This window comes from Lonchura striata, chromosome 1 (assembly GCF_050655825.1).
Source record: "Lonchura striata isolate lonStrDom1 chromosome 1, ASM5065582v1, whole genome shotgun sequence".
Taxonomy (NCBI): Eukaryota; Metazoa; Chordata; class Aves; order Passeriformes; family Estrildidae; genus Lonchura; species Lonchura striata.
In genome coordinates, this window is record NC_140703.1 from 18,671,874 (window position 1) to 18,685,976 (window position 14,103).

A 14,103-nucleotide genomic window follows, 5' to 3' on the forward strand; every position below is an offset into this window, starting at 1 on the left:
AGGTGTTCTTTGTCTGAGTTCTAATGGTGCAGCTCATTGTTTCAGAGTTAAAACACCACCTGAAAAGTCATGTGCACCTCAGTTGTGCATTTCTTTTGGTTGTCAAGGAAACCACCCCAGGACTCCTGGCACCAGACATCATCTCAATCGGTGATGGAAACACCACAGGTATTGGCCAGTCAGGCACCTCCCAGTGGGTGCTATTTTGGGAACAAGTCAATGGATCAGATTCTCCTCTCCCAGCAGCTCTGAAGCTGCGTGAGAGTTTGCCTTTGTCTCCATGGGGCTCGGCTCTCTGGCAGTTTGTCTGGCCAAGAGCCATCCTAGAGGTGAGGCTCCTAGACAGTGCTCTAAAGGTACAAAAAAGCCTTCAAAGCACTGCAGTAAACCTGTCTCTAACTTTCCTAAGGCCTGGAGTGAGGGCTAAAAGTTATCAGGCGAAGAAGGTGGTAGCCTTTGTTTCAGATGAACACTCTTTCTCTTCATGTACCAAAACTCTACAAAAGTGTTTACATTTACAGCCTTAACAACAAACAAACAAAAAAACAACCAAAATAAAAAAAAATTGCATATTTGTAATGGATTTGTAATTAATTTAATCATTAAATGTCCTGAAGATGTTGACTGAGATCTCCAGTCCTGGGAATAGCAGAACACTGTGGTTATGGTTCTGGGGTCAGCTGTGAGGGCTACAGGCTGTCACCCAGACCAAGGGTCAAAGTGCCCCTGCTACCAGCCTGTTCCCAAACTGAGTTTGTCCAGAAAGCATCCAGAAGGGTAAAGTGTTTTATTTTCATGAAGGGGAAAGTAAAGTTTTGGATGCCTTTGGGGATGTTAATAGGGAATGATAGAGCGAGCTGGAAGAAGGTTGCTTGAATACTAAGGGGAGAAAATAGGACAGGATAATGAGGAAGACAGATGGTAGGAAGAGAAGTAAAACTGTGATGCACAGCTGAAATGGATATGTAAAACAGGGATTGGAAACCTGTGGGGTGGGAATGAAAGAACTGTAAGAAATGTTACACTGGGGAGAAATGGTTGTGGACAATTGGGAAACCAAGAACAGGGATTTTATGGTAAAAATGGAATGGCCTGCAGCGTCACAGGACTGCACGGTGTTTCAGTTTGTGAGGGCAAATGCTGAGGTAACTCAGAGAGGACAGCAAGAACTTCAGAGGGGAGGAATGGTGTTCCCTGGCATCACCAGGGAATAGGGCATAGAATCAACATTTTGGGGGTAAAGTTGAGGAGTTTTATTTCCATTGGATGGTAAGAATCTGTGCAGGACGTATAGTGGATATTTTTGGTGGGGAAATCTGAGGGGATCTCTAAGGGAGATAGTTGGTTTTGGGAAAAGGTGAGAAAAGTCTGAGGTAACTTGGGGAGAAAGTGCAAGAAATTTTTTTTATAAAAACCTGAGGTAATTTTTAAAGTCCAGAAAGAAAAATTTTGAGGTAAAACCTGATGTCATCTGCAGGGGAGTAAATGAATATATTTGAGGCAAAATCTGAGGTAATAGTACAGGACAAATAAGGAAGGTTTCTGAGGGAAAATCTGAGGGGAATCAGTAGGGGGGAAAAAACGACATTTGGAGACAAAATCCAAGATAATCAAGGTTTTAAGGTTTTTCCTTTTTAGCCCCGGATTTTCTGAAGTTTACGCTTAATATCTCTAGCAGACTGTCTTAAAAATGAATTAACTAGTTGGTTTATTCTTATCTCAGACGTTGGGTCTAACGATGTATGGCAATGCATTGCATTCTTTAAATGCTTTAGAAACTCAGAGTTTTGGAAGGCCCCTGCTTAAGGGAATATAGGGTAGACTAGTTTATGGTCTTTGGAATAGCTCTTTTTACTCCTGTTACTATCTATTCTTGATAATCAGTTAATTTCTTTACATCTGCTGATATGTTAGGATTCTATTTTGGGTCTTGGAGGAGAAAGTACTCTTTTACATCTAGCTGCTTGCTTTTGCAGTAATCTTCTCCAAAGGTGGTACTTTGGGGCTTAAATCAGAGGTAATATATAGACGCATATGACAATGTCATGAAGGGAAAAGGTGAGGTAATCCCAATGGAATAGAATATTTTGGAAGGAGAAATCTGAGGTAATCTGTAAGGACCACAATGAACACTGAGGGAGAGGTAGGTGCCTCTAGTGATGAAGAGGAGGTGTGAGGGTCACTGAGTGTCCCTGAGGGGAGGTGGATGCCAGCTGTGTTACTCTCTGGCATGGCAGGGTGCAATTCCCGCAGACATTTTTGGACGAAAAATCTTTTCTCTAGGAGAGAAAATTGCTTTTGGGGAAAGGTATGAGGTAATTTTTGCAGGTTGGGCAGAGAAAATTTTGTGATAAAACCTGAGGTTATTTTTAATGGCCAGAAGGAACATTTTTTGGGAAAAATCTCGGGAAATCTGCAAGGGACTGAATAAATATTTTTGGAGGTAAATCTGAGGTAATCTGTAAGGACCAAAATGGTCAGTGAGGGTGAGGTAGCTCCCCAGGTGATGCTGAGGGGATTTGAGGGTCACAGAGAGAATACGAGTGTCCCTGAGGGGACATTGATCCCTGGGTGAATGACAGGGTCCTATGTGTCACTGAGGGAATAACAGGTCACTGAAGGAATGGCCGATTCCCCAGTTTCTTCTGAGGGGCCCTGAGTATCCTTGAGGGACAGAAGATGTGAAGCCCAAATCTGGGCAAGGAAACAAAACTCTGTAGTCCTCTACAGAGCAGATGTCTGTATATTGAGACCTGGGAGTGAGGTGGGTCTCCCTGGCAAACCTCACTCAATGTTTTGTCTTCAAGTTTCATTCTACATTGTAGTGTTCCAGTTACAAGGTGTCATTGGCATACTCATATTTGTGTGAAGCTTTCTCATGGTTTTATGAGTGTGTGTTGATTTCACTTCTGCATCAGTTTCTTTGTGATCCTAAGTCTTCTGGTGGTCTTTTGATGACCACATCAGTAATGCTCCTTAGGCTTGAACTTTTTATCTCTAGATTCTGTATATGTCTGATGCCGCTTGGTTTTTTCGATCTAATTTGTTTTTAGCTAATTTTGCAGTATGCATGTTCCATTAAAATTTGTTGTTTTGCTCATGGTGGTGCTTTTTATCTCCCTGGCTTTGTGCTCTTGATTGTTTCACCTGCCCATCTTGGTCCACTATTGTTTGCTACAATTCCTTGGTATAATGTCACTTGTTGCCTTTAGTTACCTACCGCTTAGGCTTCAGAGGCCACTTGTGCTCCTCTGAGGGGGAATATGAGCCTCATGTGAGGGGAGGCAGGTGCCCCGTGTTCCTCTGAAGGGACATGAGGGCTGCTGAAGGGTCGGTGAATGCCCTGCATGTTGCTGAGAGGGCACAGAGTCACTGAAGGAGTGGTGTGTGCTCTGCATGTTGCTGAGGGGTCACAAAGGAGATTTGAGGGGGAGGCAGGTGCCTTGAGTGTGGCTGAGGAAGCCGTGAGAGAGGCAGGCGTGGTAGCCTGCATGTAACTGAGGTGGTTGATGGAACCCCGGCCTGGTTCAGGGGTTCCATGTGGGGGAAAGGTCTCTCCTCCAGCCTGTGCTTCCAAAGAAAGGCTCAGCAGTCTCTGTTGTCCTGTCTCAAGGCAGTTTATTGCAAGTTATCTAAAAGATTTTCTTCTCAGGCTGCTGTGGTTTGCTCACAGCTCAGGCAGAGGCACACACACACCCTGACATCCTCTCTGACTCCCCACTGCTTCTTCTCCCCCCGCCCAGGGCTGCTGCTGTCTTTTATATGATACATTACGTGTTACTTGTTTACAGTTTTTCCCCAATACCTGCTACCTATATTAAATGGTGCTTTTCTACTCTAAACCAATCTGTGAGTGCCAACATCACCAAGAACATGGAGGCAAGGAAGAAGAGAGAGGAGGAGCAGGACCGGCCTACATTCCTCCATCTTAAAACCTCTGACCCCAAGTACAAAGTAAAACCCCCCTGTACAGGTGTTAAAACCTCCTTGTACAATACTAAAAAATCCTTCCCTTTACTTTGTAACTACTTCTACTATAATATCTAAACTTCTGTGACTTCTTGTTCTTCCTGCAAGGTTGGTAAATCATTCCATGGCTCAAAGTCAAAATCACAGCTGTTTCCAGCTGTGCCAGGGTCTCAAATGCTTCTGACCTGGACCTGGAACCTCCAAAAATGTCTGAGGGACATTTTGAGTTCCAACAGTTGTGGCAGATGCCCTGCGGACAGGGGCTTTCTAGGGAAGAAATTTGATTTGGGGAAAACTTTGATGTATTTTGGGGATGTCGGGCACAGAAAATTTTGTGTTAAAACCTGAGGTAATTTCAGCGGTCCAGAAGGAACATTTTTAATGTGAAATCTCAGTTAATCTACAATGGGATAAATGAAAGTAAAATCTAAATTAATCTTAATGGTATATAGCATTTGAGGAGCAAAATCTGTGCTAATCTGTAGGAGATATTTTGGAGGGGAAATATGAAGAACTGTATCAGGGAGAGAACAAATGGTTTTGGGATAAAATCTTAGGTGGTGTATATATGACACAGCTAGGGGATGTTTTGGAGGGAAAATCAGAGGCACTCTTTTGAGGGGGACCAAAGCCTCTTTCTAGTCAGAAAAACTGAAGTAATTTACATTAAAAAAAATAGCACTTTCCTGATGGGTGAATTTCAGGTAATTTAGAGGAAAAATGAGCACATTTGAGGGAAAGTCTGTTGTAACACATCAGTCAGAGGCAGCATCTTTGATAGACAATCTGAAATGATTTAAAAGGGAAAGACGTGATATTTTTAGATGAAAACCTGGGATTCTTTATAAGGGAACTGTCATGGGCCAAATGGGAGTTGCAGACAAAATCTCTTAGAAAAGCCTTCCTGATGAGTTATGAGGTGTAAAAATGACCACCTTTCTTTATAAACTCCTCAGAGAGAAACCTGGGTTAGGGTAATATATTGTAGCCTCAGATTTTCTCACAGGTTAACACCTAAAATATTTTATAGATGTAACTAAAGCTTTATTCAATTTTCTTCAGAATAAAGGATAGCAAACAACATATATTCATGTAAAATTATATAATTTATTAAAATAACAATTGCACAAAAAATATCTTAATCAGAAATATTTGCTACACCATATAGATACTATAAAAACCAGGGTAGTATAATGCACTGTTTTCAACCAAAACTGAGTATATTAAACCTACCAAAAAAAATTCTCAATGAAAGTTCATGTAACGCAGGCATGCAAAAAGTGCAGAAAAATTCTTCTCTAATTATCTTTGAAAGGGAACTGAGGCATGTCTACAATCAGAGAGGGATGAATACGTATATCATTCCAAGAATGACTATCTTACAAGACCATTTCCTAGTATTTGGAGGTGGCTGACTAGAGACTCAGCAACTGGGGCTGTGCAGTCATGGTTCCCTTCAGGCACAGGATCTAGAGTTTCTCTGGCCTGAGTGTGCCATCATCCCTTGGCAGAAGCTGTGGTATGACTAGGCAAGAGCAGCAGTGTCTTCAAGCTCAGGAGTGAATGGCGAGGCAAAAGTGAGCTTGGAGCTGAAGAGGGGCCACGAGGGACCTTCTGGGCAAAGGGCAAAGGCTTCCAGGCCAGGGCACTTTCAGGGTGCTGCGGCTGGCTTTGTGCTGGGCAACCTCCCTGTGTGCAGGGCTGGGTCTTTGCTGTGGTCAGCCCTTTGCCATTGTGCTCCTTTGGCTGCCCGGAGAGAGGGGCGACCCTGTAAGGAAGGTGAGGGCCCCTGTCTCCACAGCTGGGAGGGTAAACGGAGCTCTCCCGGCCCCCAGCCCAGCTACCCTGTAAGCAGGGCAGAGCTTTTCCCCAACCCAGGCAGCTTTCTACCTGCTGCTGGCCCCTGGCCAGCGTGACCCCCTGTCATCGGCGTGTCACAGCCCATGTCCCTGTGCCAGTCCTGAAGCACCTCAGCGCATCGAGGCCCCTGAGGCCTCCCTGGAGAGCACGTGCAGGGTCTGATGCTTTCCTCTTTTGCTCAGCATTAGGAATGTGTCCCCAGAACAGGTTGGCTGCATGGAACTTGCTCCCTCTTCTGAGACTGTCTTGCCTTCCCCTATCTTCCCCTTAGCTGGTGTGAGTGAGGAAGTGTGCTTGTGCTTTAGCCCCCCGCTTTAGAAGTAGAGCAGCTTAGCTTAGACTTCCCAGGAGGGAAAGAGTAGTTCTGTGCAGCCACAGGCGGGTGCCCAAAATGCACGGGTGGAGAAATCCTCCAGCCTTGCCCCTGCTTTCTGAGGACAGCACGAAGCTGCTTAGTGGCAGCATGGGCACCATGACCCGCCTGTAGCCAGGACCTAGGTCGTGCTGGTGAGCTGCCGGTGTTCCAGCCCTGTACTCGGGGCGCGTGTCAGAACCTTACAGTGCCCTTTGTCCCCAGGAGCAGCCCCACCCAGGTCCCTGTAAGCAGGGTTGGGGATGCTCCTTTAGCCAGGTGACAGGAACCAGCACTCCCGGGCCCTTGCCAGGGGGCAGGTTGAAGGAGTGCTGTGCTGCAGGGCACGCTCCTGCCCTTGGCGCTGCTTTGGGCTGGTGCCACCTCCCTGGTGGCCTTGTTGCCAAGGCTCCCGGGGCTCCTGCAGAAGGCTGTGCTGCCATGCTGTGCTGAAGCTGGGCTCTGCCTGTCCTTATGTGGGGTGCAGGCAGGAGCCTGCGCTCCGTGGGGCTTGCTGGGGGTGCCGGGCTGCGGGGGACAGCCCCGTCAGTGGGGTTGTGTGCATCCCCTGCCCTCGGCGGGCTGTTGGAGGGACCCCCTGTAATCAGGCAGGTATCCCTGGCCCCGGCCTTTCAGAGGCGTGGGGCCAGGAGTCATGGGGCCAGGCACGCGCCCTCCCTGTCCTCAGGGCTGGGCTCTGTAGCGAGCTCTGCCTGCTCCAGGACGGTGTAGATGAATGGAGGTGAGAGATCTCTGAGGGCTGCTCTTGGGGTACAAGGTTTATTAGGGATGCAGAAAGGTCCTGCCTCGAGCTGCCAGACGCAGCACGTGGCGAGGCTTGAGAGGATGGGGGAGGGGAGAGACAAAAGGATGCTCTAGGAGAGGGGGAGTTCCAAGAGGAGGGGAAGTTCCAAGAGGATGTCCGGCCCCTTGAAGCCCCCTTATCAAGGGACTTCAAGGTGGGCTATAACAAGGCTCGGGCCAATGGGGTTACAGGCACTTGATGTTTTAGGGGAGGGTTACAGGTGCAGGGTGAACCATACATCTTTTGGGGGCTGAGATGGAACAGTCCACTTGACCCCTGGACCCATCCATAGGCAGGGGCATTGTCCGGCTAGCTGGGAGGGCTGTTCTCATCCTGGCTGTATTATTTATGAATAATTATATTTATCCATCCTCTCCAACAGGCTCGTTGCCCCTCGGGCCACTCGACTGCCTGACTCTAGGCTCTAGTTCCTGTTGCCTTGGGGGAAGGCCGAGCTCTGTGTCTCCCTGGGTGTGCACCAGCCTGTAGGCAGGATGTGGGTCTGGGAAGCTTTGTGCTCCCTTCAGCTGGCAGCCTGCATGGGGCGCCTGTCCCGTTAGCGGGAATTGCCCCAGAACTGGAGAGAAGGAACCTCCTTAGGCCTTGGGGGCCAGAGCCACCCTGTAAGTCTGGGCCAGTTGTCAGGATCCCACCACAGCGTGGGACTGCGTCGGACGTGACGATGGAGGCTTTTGGGAAGCTGGGGGGCTGTGTGGGTGATAGCACAAGGATCTCGCTGTGGGCCTGTTGGATGGCATTCCCTTTGGGAGCTGGGGCTCCTCAGGCCTGGGTGTGTCATCGTCCATTGGTGGAAGCCATGGAAGAACAACATATATATGCAAGAGTGACTATATTTTCATATTTACCTTACTAAAACAGTCTGTGTTGATAACTGGCAATGTGTAAGTAGAATTTTCGCAGCAATATTTTCACAGGACAGGGTGTTTTTGCTTTGGTTCCTTGGGTTGGCCCTGGAGCTAGTCTAAGATTCTCACACTCTAGGAAAAACAAACAGAAGAATTGTCTAATGTGATTGTGTTTTCTGCCATTAACATTCACAGCTCTTTCTGGCCTTTCCAGTCACCATTTTAAGTTTTGGAAGTATACATGGGCAAGAGAGAAGATAACATTTCTGCCAGGATATGTACAGGACTTCCCAATTTCTAAATATATATTTGAAGCACCAAAGTCCAGTTTGCAATTGCAGAGCAAGGAAGTTTCAGGCAGTTCAAACTTAATGGTAGCTGAAAATTACTCATGCTTTTTTTTCTTTTATTATCCATCCAGACAGCAGCTTCTTCTTTCACATGATTAAATCTGAGTAGTTTGACTGTGTAGTGCTTTGTCTGATTGATTTTTCTTATCTTCTGGGGTCAATTTCCTGTGTTTCATTTATGCAGAAGACTCTCCTCCTTCTGCTTATGTTTCTCATCCTGTTACAAGTTCTCCATTCAAAATTCAGTAGATTTTTTTCTAAGCGTCAGAGTCTGAGAGGTGAAGGTCTGAGTCCCTAAATTCAGGCGCTGAGACTGTGCTGAGCTCTCCTCCTCTCGCTGGTGAGGTGCTCCAAGAGAATTGAAGATGGGCACTAGAGACACTGGAAAAGCAAATGCAGTGGGGTTTTAGGTTGGGTCAAAGTTAAGCTGTTTAAAGGCAGGCACAAGTGCACTCTGCTGTAAACATAAGTCTTCCCCCTCCCTTTCTCTCTCTCCCTTTTCAGATAAATTTCCTTTCTTTCTGGATACTCTATTTGGAAGGGTACAGCACTGTGTGATCACTTTTTTAACACAGAAGCACTCTGATAATATTTCAAACCTGAATCATTTAAGTCAGAAACAAGGTAAGCCCAGTGCCTTCCAACAATGCATGCCTTTGTGCCTAAATTAAAAGTGCTAAACCTAAATACCTGTGGCTTTTGTCATCTTTGGAATGATATATTCATTTTGGTGCACATAGCATCTGTGCCGCATTATTAAAAGAAGTAGTGTTGTTTTTTCACATCTATCGGTGCATGGCAAGTTTTCCATGACACACTTAGAGTAGAACACAGTGGAAAAGCAAGATGGCTTCTTAACATTTGGTGTACCAGGTACTTGGAAGATTTCACTTAGAATAGGTACAGGTGCTTTTCTCCCTGATTGTGTACCTGGAGTTGAATTCCCAGGCTACCACCAACTGTTTTTGATTTACAGTTGCCTTTCAGGTCTGACTGGGAAAATGCATTATTAGAGAACTTTAGTGTATAATTAGATCTCAGTAGGATTTAATAAGATCTGCCCAACATTTTTTTTTCAATAATAAACTGTTTTTCAGAAAACTCTCAAAACTTGGGGATATTTTTTCTTGTCATGTGTATAGTCTGAGATAGTACAGCAGATATAAATAAAATACTATCAGAACAGTGGACACAGAGGCATAATTCGAAGGTAGCATGGCACCAAACACTTGCATATATTAAATTTCAGTTTGAAACATGGAGTGTGTCAGAGAATGATTTGTGTCAGAAAATGAAAGCAATGATGTTATTTCTTTGGAAAATTGCATTAGTTTCAGAAATTGCTTTATTTTCCCAAGATTTCAGTGGCATAACAGAAGCAGGAAAAAGTATTAGAGCAACTGGTAGTATACAATGAAAAAAGAGTGTTCCCAAGTTTAAGTGGATTCTATAACACACCCAGACTTTTCTTATTAAAACTACATCTTCATCCTAGAGGCAATCTGTAGGAGCATGTGAGCCAAAAAAAAAAGCAAAAATAAATCAACACACCTGTGATCTCTCTGTGTTGATGTTTAGGTTTTTAGTTGGTGTTCAAGCCATGTCAGAAGCTAAGTGAGGAGTGGCAGTACTGGTATAAAACCAAACCTGATTCAGTATCTTGTGGAGGTTAGTCAGAATTTGTCTGAGGAGCAGTGGGCTGCAACCTGCTGATAAAACTGTTTGTGTAGTTCCAGTCAAAATCCATATGGTGCAAAATGTGAGGTGGGAGGAGAAAACAGAATACTACCTTCAGCATCCTGGCATCCTTCACCCCTGGGAACTTAGGCATAGGCTCAAGCCTATGTTTGCATCCAGCTGCCAGAGTGCTCCTCCAGGCCATTTTTTTTCACCTTAAAACCAGCTGGCAAGCTGCAAACTCGGTAATTGCAAGGGTAAAGCTGGAGAGAGATGATTTTTAGCAGAGCTCTAATAGCTAGAGACGCTCCCAAAATGAGGGAAGTTTCAGACACTACCAAGCCATACTTGTTGCATATTGCAGCTTGGCATGGAATAGCCTTCCGAAAGGATGCCAGGACTTGAGCCTTTCTCTGGCTTTCCTGCCCACTGCAAACAAGAGCACAATGTTTACTTCACTCACTGCTGGTCTCTGTGGGGAGAGTTAAACACAGAAAGTGCCAGAGGTGCTGAGTTCCACATAAAACAGCAGGGAAAGGATGGGAGGCTGCAGGGGAAGCAGCAGTCGGAAGTGGGATGGCCCAAAGCAGCCCAGATAAAACTTCCTGAGGTGGAGTCACTGAGTGATACCCAAGGGCAGGAGCACCCCACCTCTGATTTTCTCCACAAGAAGACATTTTTTCACTGATGGGCTGAAAAATCCAATTAACTCTTTCAGGCTTAGGAATTTTTCTTACTTTTAAGCCTTTTAATATCTTTGACACGTTCCTACTTAAAAATATTCAGCTATTGTAATTAATGAATTAATCTTTATGAGCACCATTCAGGGCTGGACTTACAGCACAGAAATCCAAGCGGGTTCTGGTTTGCATCTAGAAAAGATGCATGCTATGCATCTCTCTTCTCTTCTTTATTTATAAATCAGGCAGAAGAAACAAGAAAAGTCTTATGAACTCTCTGCTCTCGGTCATTTCCCAAGTCCTCTGCCCTTGCGACAGCTGTGACTACAGACCAAGTTTAGTCCTCCTGGGGGGAAAAGACAGCTTCATCCATGGACTTTCCCTGGTTTCTCCTTTCTTTGGCTGGGTAGCCCTGGTGGCTGCACCTTTCCCCTGCAGACCAATCCCCTCTGCCCAGCCCTTAGCTCCGTGCCCCACCCCTTCTCTTTCTGGAGCTGTCTGCAGCACGTGGTGCTCCTCTTTGTCCTGGGTTCCCTTCAGCCTCGTGTGATGTACCGCACTGGAATAAAACCTTGCAAAAAGAGCCTTTCTTGCCTCTCTCATTGAAACAGCTGCGGTGAGCGTTGTGTGAGGGTCTGTTTGCGTTGCCTGAATGCTTACACAATCTGTTTGTATTATTAATGAGAATTTATTCAGCCAAATTAAAAATAAAAATAGTTTTATTAGTGGTCAAATTCTATCTAGCCAGCCACGGAAAAAAAACAGTGCCAAGCCTGGGAATCGACCCTGGGTGTGCCATAAGGAGTCAGCCTCAGCAGAGGTTTTCTCCTATGCCCACACACCTCCATCCTGACCCAAGCAGTTTTTATAGGGAAAATTCTGCCTGAGGCCAAGATTTCAGCAATCAGTCTTTTCTTCTATTCAGAGTCCATAGGTTAGTAAGATTTTCTTTTTTGGTAATGAGGGAGAACAATTCAGTGTCCGGAGTTGTTGAATCCCTTGGATTTCCATGATATCCATATTCAGTCGTTTATGCAATTATCAGCACCTAGGATCCCCATATATCTCCAGACATAGCCCATCTCCTGGCCAACCACACCCTTTTACTTGTAAATCAGTTTCCAATGTGCACCAGGTCTTGCCTGCAAGGGTGGGGGGGCTCCTAATACAAACGATCATAATCTAACAAGTATCCAATATTACACATTTCATACAAGGAATGGCATGAATTATGTTTATTACACATAACATTTGGCTTGTTGGGAGCAGATAATAGGCAGCAGCACCCACCACTCAACACCCACATTTTTCTCTGAACTGCATGAGCCTTTTAAAATGGATTCTGTGCTGGTTTATGATAGTTTTAGTGTTCTTTCTGAACTGAATTTGATTTTGGGTCAAACTTTCTCCTTTGGGTCAAATTTTTGCCATGGTATTCATGTCCAGTTGGCACCCATTAAAAATATTAGTCTTGCAATGCAAAGGGAAGGAGACGGAGCAAAATTAATTAGTTTCATTTCAGACTCTTGCATTTCCTGGCCTGATGTACAGGGTTAAGATACTGAATGGGTCTACCCACCCCAGTTCTTTCTCACCAAAAGTGGCACCAAAAGAAAAACAGTGATTTGGGTAGTAAAAACGAAAATATTTTGGTTGCTGAATTCTCCAAGGGGTGTTCAAAATTATTCAGAATTATTTCTCCTTGACCAAGTATAGTTACAGAATTATCTCCTATAAAGGGAGCTTAATTTTCATTTTTTTAGGATATTTTTCAAGCTACTCTCTTCCCCTCCTCACCTCTAACAAGGATTTTAATCCTTTTCTAGCTGCAAACATGAGTTACAAATTTGATTTCTCAGACTGATGCTTTCCAAGGATCTGTATCAACTCTCTTGTCCATTATTTCAGAGTTTACACAGAATTCTATGAACAAAAATTCCATCATTATTTGAGTTTTATCATGGATATCTGCTGTGCCTCCACTGTGGGACAAGATCAGATTTCCCCCTTTTATCACTTACAGACAAAATCCTCTCAAATAAATGCTCCTAGATCTGGGTACGTGCTCAGGGCCATCACAGCAATGCAAGGTGCCTCTAATTCTCCTTGTAAACACCTAATCAGATGTTCCAGCAGCTGTCCTGAAATGCCCTGACCATGGAGATAAATTTTATCAGAGGGAGGACATGGTTCCATGTGCTTCTCTCAGGCTGATTTACAGAGCTGGAAATGCTTCTGTGCTTCCATTTTTCTTCTCAATGACCACCACACCTATTATTGCAATGTACCTTTCTGGGCAATTTCCCCCCATTGTTCAAGGGTAATGAAACAGCAGGAAAACAAAGCTACCCTGTTTTATGTCCTACTCTTTACCTGTCCTAAGAATTATGATGGCAAAAACCTAAAAATTGTACCACGCTAGGCAATAAGAATTTAGAAGTTTGTGTAGAAAACCCTTAATAAAGTCTGTCTTTGTGGGCTTAGAATACACATTGATGAAGAAAGAATGCTGCACATGGAGACTTATTACAGCCATATTAAGGGGAAATAAAACATATTTAACATTATTTTCTATCATTTTTAATATTGCTCTGAAGAGACCGTTTTCCAAGGCAGGAAAACACTACAGAGAATGGATTTTGCTGTAAAAATTTGAACAGGTGCATAATGTATATTTATCTACCATTCACTATTTTCTGGTAATGTCCTGAGGCATTTCTATGATTGGTCACTTTTTCTCTTTTTTTGTGAAGCATCCAGAGAGTTCTGATATTGGAAAAATAATTTGGATGTGATGGGCTACAATTATGCCCCATTATGGGCTGTGCTCCATAATGGAGATTAATCTGTAGTGGGAGGATGCCTCGTGTGCACTCATTAGATTCTCTCTTCTAGCTGGGAATGGAATTCAAATATAAATAACTCTCCTTTTCACCTTTCCCCAGTCCATTTCAGTGCTCATTGAGTAGCTCTCTAGGGATATCTGTATTTTCCTGAGTTTCACTGTGTTAAAGAAGCATTAAATCAGGGGTTTTGATGATTGCTTATGAAATGGGAGTGACAGAAAGGACAGATAAAATGCAAAAAAATTGTTATGAATATGACAAGCAGTTCTCACAGTTCCATATTTACTTTGCTTTTGCTTGATTATCTGTTCTTTTAAAAGTGGATTTTTATGCAAAATGATACTTGAGGGAGGTGAATCCAACTTTTCAAATGTTGTGAAGAGAAAAAGAATCACATTTCCAACATTAGCAATCAGGACGTGGTTAATTATGCGTTGTGCTCTACCCACTGAAATATTCTCTGCCTCAGTGTGTTTGAAAAATGTAGATGAACTACCCTTCAACACCCAGAAATCCCAGTAAGTCTTCAGCTGATGTTATCCTTTTACAAACTAAGTAAGGGAATCTAAAAATCCAGTCTCAGCAGTATTATTTTGGATATTAAACTTGTAGCTGGGTACAGTCCATTTAACTGCCCTGAAATAATTCAGGCTGCTTCCAATCCAATTTATAAGGCAACTGTTTCAGCTATTAAGTGC